Source organism: Scyliorhinus canicula, chromosome 4 (genome assembly GCF_902713615.1).
Source record: "Scyliorhinus canicula chromosome 4, sScyCan1.1, whole genome shotgun sequence".
In the NCBI taxonomy this organism is placed as follows: domain Eukaryota; kingdom Metazoa; phylum Chordata; class Chondrichthyes; order Carcharhiniformes; family Scyliorhinidae; genus Scyliorhinus; species Scyliorhinus canicula.
In genome coordinates this window covers 41,136,680-41,146,356 of record NC_052149.1, presented here as the reverse complement: position 1 = coordinate 41,146,356, position 9,677 = coordinate 41,136,680, and positions in this window count along the sequence as shown.

The following is a 9,677-nucleotide window of genomic DNA, read 5'->3' as shown; positions in this document are numbered from 1 at the left end:
AAGTGGGTCAAGGCGTTCCGGGAGTATGGAGGTGATGCGCTTCATGATCAGCCTCTCAAAGCATTTCATTACAACTGACGTCAGGGCCACCGGGCGGTAGTCATTGAGGCACGTTGCCTGGTTCTTCTTTGGTACCGGTATGATGGTGGTCTTCTTGAAGCAGGTGGGGACCTCGGAGTGGAGTAGGGATAGGTTAAAGATGTCTGTGAAAACCTCTGCCAGCTGGGCCGCGCAGGTTCTGAGTGCACGACCAGGGATCCCGTCCGGGCCCATCGCCTTCCGTGGGTTCACTTTCAGGAAGGCCGATCTGACTTCGGAAACTGTGATGGTGGGTATGGGTGAATTATGGGTTGCTGGGGCACTCGATAGCGGGTTGTTGGTTACCTGCTCAAACCGAGCATAGAATGCGTTAAGTTCATCGGGGAGGGGTGCACTGCTGCCAGAGATACTGCTCGGCTTCGCTTTGTAGCCCGTTATGTTGCTTAGTCCTTGCCACAACCGCCGAGAGTCTGTCTGTGACTCTAGCTTAGTTTGATATTCTCTCTTGGCATCTCGGATGGCTTTGCGGAGGTCGTACCTGGATTTCTTGTATAGGACAGGGTCGTCTGCCTTGAACGCCTCAGATCTGTCCTTCAGTAGGGAGTCAATCTCACGGTTGAGCCATGGTTTCCGGTTGGGGAACGTACGTACTGCTTTCTTTGGCACGCAGTCGTCCACACATTTGCTGATGAAGTCTGTGACGGTGGTGACATACTCATTTAAGTTAGTCGCTGAGTTCTTAAATATGGACCAGTCCACTGTCTCCAAGCAGTCACGTAAGAGCTCTTCTGTCTCCTCAGACCAGCACTGCACAACCTTCTTAGCTGGATTCTCCCGCTTGAGTTTCTGCTTGTAAGCCGGGAGAAGGAGCACAGTCTTATGGTCTGATTTCCCAAAGTGCGGTCGGGGGATGGAACGGTAGGCGCCCTTGATTTTTGAGTAGCAGTGGTCAAGAGTGTTGTCGCCCCGGGTGGTACAGGAGATGTGCTGGTGGAATTTTGGCAGTACACTCTCGAGGTTGGCTTTGTTGAAGTCTCCGGCCACAATGAACAGGGCCTCCGGGTGTTCTGTTTCATGGTTGTTTATGACTGTGTACAGTTCATCCAGCACCTTCCTCACTTCTGCCTGGGGTGGGATGTAGACCGCTGTGATAATGGCTGAAGTGAACTCAAGTGGAAGATAGTATGGGCGGCACTTTACGGTCAGGTATTCCAGGTCTGGGGAGCAGTAGGTCGCCAGGGTCACCACATCCAAGCACCAGGAGGAGTTGATGAGGAGGCAAACCCCTCCACCCTTCGCTTTGCCTGAAGATGCCGTGCGGTCCGCCCGGTGAATAGAGAAGCCTTTGATTGAATGGTGGAGCAGGCTTGGAGGCCTGAATTGCTAACTTCTGCCCTAATTTCTATTTTCCTATGTAATGGTTCTTTTCATATTATTTAACCTGGATGGGTTTTACTTGTCCTGAGGCCGCTGTGTGCTATATGGACGCGAGCTTCACGGATCAGGAAGAGTTTCCTGCCAGTTTTCAAGCGTTTAAGTCAAAACTGAATTAACTAAGGGTTCAAACGTGCAGTTCAGTTCCAGGAGAATTGGACACAAATCTGGGAGGTGGCCATTCATGCAAGGACTTTGGAGAGGATAGGGAGGTTGAAGATGGGACATTTGCTTGCAAGGGCAGAATAATTCATGGATTTTTTTATGAAGAGCAGTGAATCTGAAGGACAGGACAGAATAAATGGAGAAAGAAGCATTAACCATATCGACTAACATAGGCGGGAAAAAAAGACTTGGGCCGTCATTGTTTAGTGGGAGTCGAGACAGCAGGCGGACATGAGGTGAGATAGGAGAGAAATTAGAGAAATGTACAAGTTCAAAGCTTGTAAGGGTGAGCATTTGGGAAGCTTAACCAGGTGGACTTGGGGGAGGGCAGAGGCAGCTGACTGAACAGTCTTGATCTTGATAACGAAGAAATCAATGAGCTCCTCATGATTGTTGGAGGTGTGGATGGAGGTGATGGGGAGAGGAATTTAAGAAGACAACTTGCAATAGAGAAAACTGCGGGCAGGATTCTCTGGCCGCCCGGCGACCGGAAATTCCTGATGGAGGTCAATGGAACATTGCATGGTCCACGTCCCACCCATGCCAATCTTGCAGCAGGCGGGGTGGAATAATCCAGCCCTTAGTGTTGCCTGCGCAAAATCATGATATGCAAATGTCTGTCCACCTTCTCTTCCAAAATTCTAATGGTTTAATTCACTTTGTGGTGAATATTCACCATAGTATAAACTGTCTGTTTAGTACTGTGCCCTATGGCCAGGAAATGGTAATACGATCTACCCTGTCTGTATAGTACTGTGTCCTATGACCAGGAAATAGTAATACAATCTACCACCATGTAATGTACAGGAGTCCTGGTGCCCCCCCCCCCCCCCCCACCCCCCCCCCCCCCACCCCCCACCCCCAACCACCCCAACCCCCCTCCGGGCCGCTATAATAACCTGGCCGCCTGTGGGCGGCACTCATTGTTACTGAACTCACAGGCAGGCAAGTTCTAGGTTAATAAAGCCTCTGTTCACTCGTTCTCATCGTCTTGCAGTGAATTGATGGTACAACACACTTTAAAGGACTTGATTGTGAATCTTTGACATCTGGCCTTATGTATTCCAAACAACATACTTATGTGTAGAAAATACAGCAATAACACATCTAAATCAATCAAAATCTTAAGTCCTCTCCTTAATGTAAGAGGATAAATCAATACTCTGCTTGTTCAGGTACATATTAAAGATCTCCTGCCACTATTTGAATTGAATTTGGATTTGGATTTGTTTTATTGGCAGGTGTACCGAGGTACAGTGAAAAGTATTGTTCTGCATACAGACCAGACAGGGCAGCAGGGTAGCACAGTGGTTAGCACAATTGCTTCACAGCTCCTGGGTCCCAGGTTCGGTTCCCGGCTGGGTCACTGTCTGTGCGGAGTCTGCACGTTCTCCCCGTGTGTGCGTGGGTTTCCTCCGGGTGCTCCAGTTTCCTCCCACAGTCCAAAGATGTGCAGGTTAGGTGGATTGGGCATGCTAAATTACCCTTAGTGTCCAAAATTGCCCTTTGTGTTGGGTGGGGTTACTGGGTTATGGGGATAGGGTGGAGGTGTGGGCTTGGTAGGACGCTCTTTCCAAGAGGCAGTGCAGACTCGATGGGCCGAATAGCCTCTTTCTGCACTGTAAATGATCTCTGATCATTCCATACATGAAAAAACATAGGAAAACATAAATACACAATGTAAATACATAGGCACAGGCATTGGGTGTGCATAAGGAGGGTAGTACTAGTAAGTACAAAAGATCTGTGAAGAGGTCAGATCAGTCCATAAGAGAGTCATTCAAGAGTCTGGTAAGAGCGGGGAAGAAGCTGTTTTTGAACCTGTTAGTTCATGTTATCAGAATTTTGTAACTCCTGTCCAATGGAAGAAGTTGGAAGGGGTAGGAAGGGTCTTTGATTATGCTGCCCGCTGCCCGCTTTTCCAAGGCAGCGGAAGGTGTAGACAGAGTCAATGGATGGGAGGCGGGTTCTCGTGATGAATTGGGCTATGCTCACGACTTTCTGTAGTTTCTTACAGTCTTATGCTGAGCAGTTGCCATACCAGGCTGTGATGCTGCCAGATAGGATGCTTTCTATGTTGCATTTGTAAAAGTTGGTAAGTGTCAGTGTGGACATGCCGAATTTCCTTAGTTACCTGAGGAAGTATAGGCACTATTGTGCTTTCTTGGTTGTAGCGTCGACGTGGGTGGACCAGGACAGATTGTTGGTCATATGCACACCTCGGAATTTGAAGCTGTCAACCATCTCCACCTCAGCCCCATTGATGCAGACAGGGGTGTGTGCGATACTTTGCTTCCTAAAGTCAATGACCAGCTCTTTAGCTTTGCTGACATTGAAGGAGAGATTGTTGTCATTATACCACGCGACTAGGCTCTCTAGCTCCCCCCTGTACTCTGACTCATAGTTGTTCGAGATCCGACCCACCACGGTCATGTCATCAGCAAACTTGTAGATGGAGTCAGAGACTAATTTTGCCACACGGCCATGTGTGAATAGGGAATATTGTAGCGGGCTGAGGGGTTGGCGCCGAAGGGCCAAGTGATCTTGCACATGCGCGGAACCATGCATCGACCGGCCGGCGTATTCTGGCGCATGTGCAGGGGGTTGTCTTCTCTGCGCCGGCCATGGCGGAGCCCTACGGGGCCGGCACGGAAGGAAGGAGTGCTGCCATGGCACAGGCCCATCCACAGATCGGTGGGCCCCCATCGCGGGCCAGGCACCGTGGGAGCCCCCCCCCCCATGGTCGGTTCCCTCCGTGCCCCCCGAGGATCGCCCCAGCCGACTTACCTGCCAGGTCCCGCCATGTGGGACCATGTCTAACCCACGCCGGTGGGACTGGCCAAAAACGGACGGCAGCTCGGCCCATCGGGGCCTGGAGAATTGCCAAGGGGGGGGGCGCTGCCAACCGCCCCCGACCGGCGTGGTGTGAACCCCGCCTGAAAACTGGCGCCGGAGAATACAGCAGCCGGTGTCGGGCATGGCGGGGTGAGATTCGCGCCACCCCCCGGGGATTCTCCGACCCGGCGGGGTTCGGAGAATCCTGCTGGATGTGTCTCATGACCAACCTCTTGAATTAAAAGTATTTTAAGTGGGGTGGTATGGTGGCACAGTGGTTAGTACTGCTGCCTCATGGTGCTAAGGACCCGGGTTCAATCCCAGCTCTGGGTCACTGTCTGTGTGGCATTTGCACATTCTCCCCGTGTCTGTATGGGTCTCACCCCACAACCCAAAGATGTGCAGGGTAGGTGTGAATTGGTCCCGCTAAATTGCCCCTTAATTGGAAAAAAAGGAACTCTAAATTGATTTTTTATGAAGTAGTATAAGGAGTTATCCCATGTCTTGGTCACCGTTCTACCCTAAATCAACATCATCAAAAACAGGCTTGTTTATCTCAGTGCTATTTATGGAATCACACTGTGCATAGATTAGCTGACAACTATTGCCTATGAACATAGTGACTGAGTTTCAAAACTAAATTGGAGAAGCAATTTGAAACATTTCTCAAGTGATAAGGCACTATTTGAAAAGCAAGCCTTACTTTTTTACTGGATTGAAAAGAGTTTTACAATTTGTTTTCATTTAAACTAAATTCTGGTACTGGGTGGGTTTAGCCGGGAGGACAGGAGTAGAACTCAGCCTGTCCTGTGACTTTCTGAAATTAATTTTTGAACTTTCAGTTTTGAAGACTGGAAGTGTGAATGTGCAAAGTTACTGCATTAAATGTGTGAATTATTGTTAGTCCAAAACTACTTATACTGGTGTTGTAGGAGAGGTTTCAAGACCTGTGTATTGAGTCAGCTTCCACGTTGGGTTATTCCCTGTGGCTCCGCTCGGTATAGAGAGCAACAAACACTACAACATGGACAAGATGGCTTATTTAATCAAGCTTGTTACGTGTACACAGAGAACAGACTGGATATCGACCAAGACCTGTTCTGCCGAACAAGGACCAGAACACAGTACTTATACAACGTTCAAAAATCAATAGCCCACCCCAGTTGGACACGATCCAATCCTTGAAGCTGCTACTTTTGAACTTATCCAATAGTATCACAAGCAGTGTTTAAACTTCACCCAATAGAATCGCAAGCTGCGCATGATTGACCCTCATCATGACAGCTGTGTACAATCTCAGCATCCTGTGCTGTTTGTGAGAAACAGAATAACTGAACTAGCACCCTAAATTGTTTCACAAAGACAAGGGGCAGGATTCTCTGACCCCCCCGCCGGGTCGGAGAATCGCCGGGGGCCAGTGTGAATCCCGCCCTCGCCGTCTCCCGAAGTTTCTGGCACCAGAGATTCAGCGGGGGCAGGAATCGCGCCGCGCCTGTCGGCGGGCCCCCCCCCCCCCCGGCGATTCTCTGGCCCGCGATGGGCCGAAGTCCCGCTGCTGTCATACTTCTCCCGCCGGCAGGAATCAAACCACCTACCGTACAGGAGGGACCAGGCGGCGCGGGCGGGCTCCGGGTTCCTGGGGGTGGCGCGGGGCTATCTGGCCCCGGGGGTGCCCCCATGGTGGCCTGGCCCATGATCGGGGCCCACCGATCGGCGGGCGGGCCTGTGCCGTGGGGGCACTCTTTTCCTTCCGTGATCGCCATAGTCTTCACGATGGCAGACGTAGAAGTGACCCCCTCCACTGCGCATGCGCGGGGATGACGTCAGCAGCCGCTGACGCTCCGGCGCATGCACGGACTTCCGCCAGCCGGCGAAGTCCCTACTGCCCCAGCTGGCGTGGCACCAAAGGCCTTTCGCGCCGGCTGGCGGGACACCAACCACTGCGGCGCGGGCCTAGTCCCTGAAGGTTAGGGCTTGGCCCCTAAAGGTGCGGAGAAATCCGCACCTTTGGGGTGGCCCGATGCCAGAGTGGTTCACGCCACTCCATCCCGCCGGGACCCCCCGCCCCGCCGGGTAGGGGAGAATCCCGGCCAAGTTGTCAGAAGTAATGTCCTTTTGGTCAAGTTAGCTGTCCTAAATCCCATCTGTTTACTTATTACTGCTATGTCCTAAAAATACATGTTTAATGGTTAATAATGATTACTCAGTCCTATAATTCATCTCAATCATTACTAAAATAACTTAAGTAAAACTACTCTAGTGGCATGCTAAAAATTCAGTTTTAAGAGGTATCATCGCTGACCCCCCCCCCCTTCAACTGGTCTCTAATCGTTTATGTTAATCTAGATCAGGCATTGTCAAACTCGGGGGTGCAACCCACAGGTGGTTCGCGGGCGGGTGTCGGAAGGGTCGCAGAGCTGTCCGTCTCGGTGCTCCCGATCGCGCAAATCTGCACGCAACACCTACAGCAGCCGTCTGTTAATTACGCCAGCTGCAAGCGCCCTTCAAAATGGCCACCAACATGTAAAGAAAAATGCGGCCGCACTGCGTATACATGTCGGATCATCGGCGCACTTGGGCATAGTTTTGCACATGTGTGCCGATGATCGGGCACGCATGCGCAATGCGGCCGCTTTTTTTTAATGGTCGCAGCTTTTTGTTTTACAAGTTCAGGGGTTCATTTATTTTATTCATTTAATTTTTTTTACAAGTTCGGGGGGGGTTTATTTGATAAAATTTTACAGGAAAAAAATGCAGAACTTTGGACAGATGGAGACTCCATACCTTCCGACACCAGAAGGCTTCACCTTCATCCAACAGGTTCCACTGGAGGAGCGTGTACGAGGGCCAAAGGGACCCAAAACCATTTCCTCCATTTTTGTCAGCAGCAAACAAGGTAATAGAAAATGGTGGGTCGCGCAGGTCGGCCGGCGTGGGTCGCGAAGGTCGGCCAGCGTGGGTCGCGAAGGTCAGCCAGTTTGGGTCCCAAAGGTTGGCCGGTTGGTAAACATGTGTCCCCGGGAAAAAAGTTTGAAGAACACAGATCTAGCTGTTTCTGTTCCTCGCTGCTGCCCAATAGCACTTGCTGGAAAGTGAGGACTCAGGGGACTGGTATTTATCTTTGCTAAATTTACCAACATAAAAAACAAACTCGAATAAAAACGCTAGGCCAGTAAAATTAAATCCAGTTCTGATGTCCTCCACATCCTGCCGACACATGGGCAGCACAGTGGTACAGTGGTTAGCACTGCTGCCTCACACTGCCAGCGACACAGGTTCGATTCTGACCATGGGTGATCGTCTGTGTGGAGTTTGCATATTCTCCAGGTGTCTGCGTGGGTTTCCTTTGGGTTGCACCGGTTTCCTCCCACAGTCCAAAGATGTGCAGGTTAGGTAGGGTTACGGGGGTAACGGGGATAGGGCTCTTTCAGAGGTTCGGTGCAGACTCGATGGGCCAAATGGCCTCCATCTGCACTGTAGGGATTCTATGATTAGGGGGTAGATAATCTCTTACAAGGCACATAGGAATAAATCAGGAAGGTTGGAGTGGCAGAGGCTGGTGGATTCCATTCTCGACGTGGACCACCAGTACTCGATTGTCCCAACACTGGAGTTGTTGACGAGCAGGAAGAAATTGCAGACAGAGAAGGGGCTAAATTGCCCCTTAAGTGTCCAAAAGGCTGGATGGGTTACGGGACAGAGTGCTCTTTTGGAGGGTTGGTGCAGACTCGATGGGCCAAATGGCCTCCTTCAGCACTGAAAGGCTTCTATGAACACAGCATCTAGAATCACAACTGAAGAACGACCACTTGGACAAGGCACTGCTAATATTCTATCCAAAAGCCATGCCATACCCAAAGGGAAGAAATGTGAAAAACGTGAAACTTTAATTATTAAGCAAGTTATTTTCCAAGAGAAGATACTAATACCATAGTGACCAGAACTCAGCAGCTCATCAGTACCAACTCAACTGTTTTTGTAAGTTATCATCAAATTATTTAAACACACCCTTCAAGATAACCGTCTCGCAATTTGGTCTTGAGGAGGGATCCTCAAAATAGAAAATCTATATATGTTGCTGTTAAAAAGATGTGCAGAGCCACTCAATGGTGTCTCCACACCATCCCCGACACCACCACCAAAAGCACCGCAGTGAGATCCTGCGTCACTGGAGAAATGCCTGAGGAGCCTGCAAGAGAATTGCCCACCATGCTCTAGTTTATGGATGTGATGTGACAGGGGACTAAAAACAAGTGAAAGAATAAAACTGACTGTTCTAACCCGCAAGAGGCCTACAGGCTGGAGCAATCAGTCTTCCCGCGAGTCTCGCCGAGTACGGGCTCCCCCGTTAAGGGGGCGGAAAGCCCGAAGACATACATGATCGAGTTCTACATAAGGGTGGCCAGGTATGGAACCACCAGAGTAGACCCGGCTGGGATCTGATATATTACAATTATAATGGGCGGGATTCTCCGGAAAGATTTCCAAGTGTTGTGGAGAGTGGGAATTTTCGCAAGCTACTCGTTGCTCAGCTCAGTGAGGCTGGCAATGCTATTCAACATCAATTGGTCCACTTAATGAGGCCTCTTGGGCTTCTCGCTGCAAATGAAGGCTTGCCAGCTGATTCACTGGCACTGTGCTCATCAGCTCCCCGCTAACGAGGTCGAGCAGCACTCAAGCACCACATGCTCAGCCAACCCCAGCTAGCTCGCAGCCATGGCACTGAGGAGACCAGCCCCAAGAATTGGGGACACTGATCCAGGGAGGATGCTAGACGCCGTGGAGGTTGGGAGGGATGTCCTGCTTCCCTCGGGGGTCCCAGAGGGTTAGCCATAGGGCAGCCAGTTCTGCCAGGGAGGAGATGGCGGCAGCTGGAAGCGCCGGGGTTGTGAAAGGAGGACTGGCCTCCAGTCCAGGAAGAAGGTCCCTACACCGGGCAGCACAAGTAGGTAGACGCCAATGCCCCCTACCCTACCCCCGTCCCCGATACCTGCCTGTCCCCATTGGAGCATCCACACCCCCAATTCTCCATGCGACCCCCAATGCTCCCTCTACGCCCCTTTCCCTTCAAACCCCCCTTCACACCCTCCCTCCTACTACTGTGAACTAGGTGTGTGGCTAACGATGCCCTCCCTATGTCTCTTCAGGAAAAGCTCTCCCACAATTGGAGGGAGAGGGCCGAGACTCTGGGTGGTGTGCCAGAC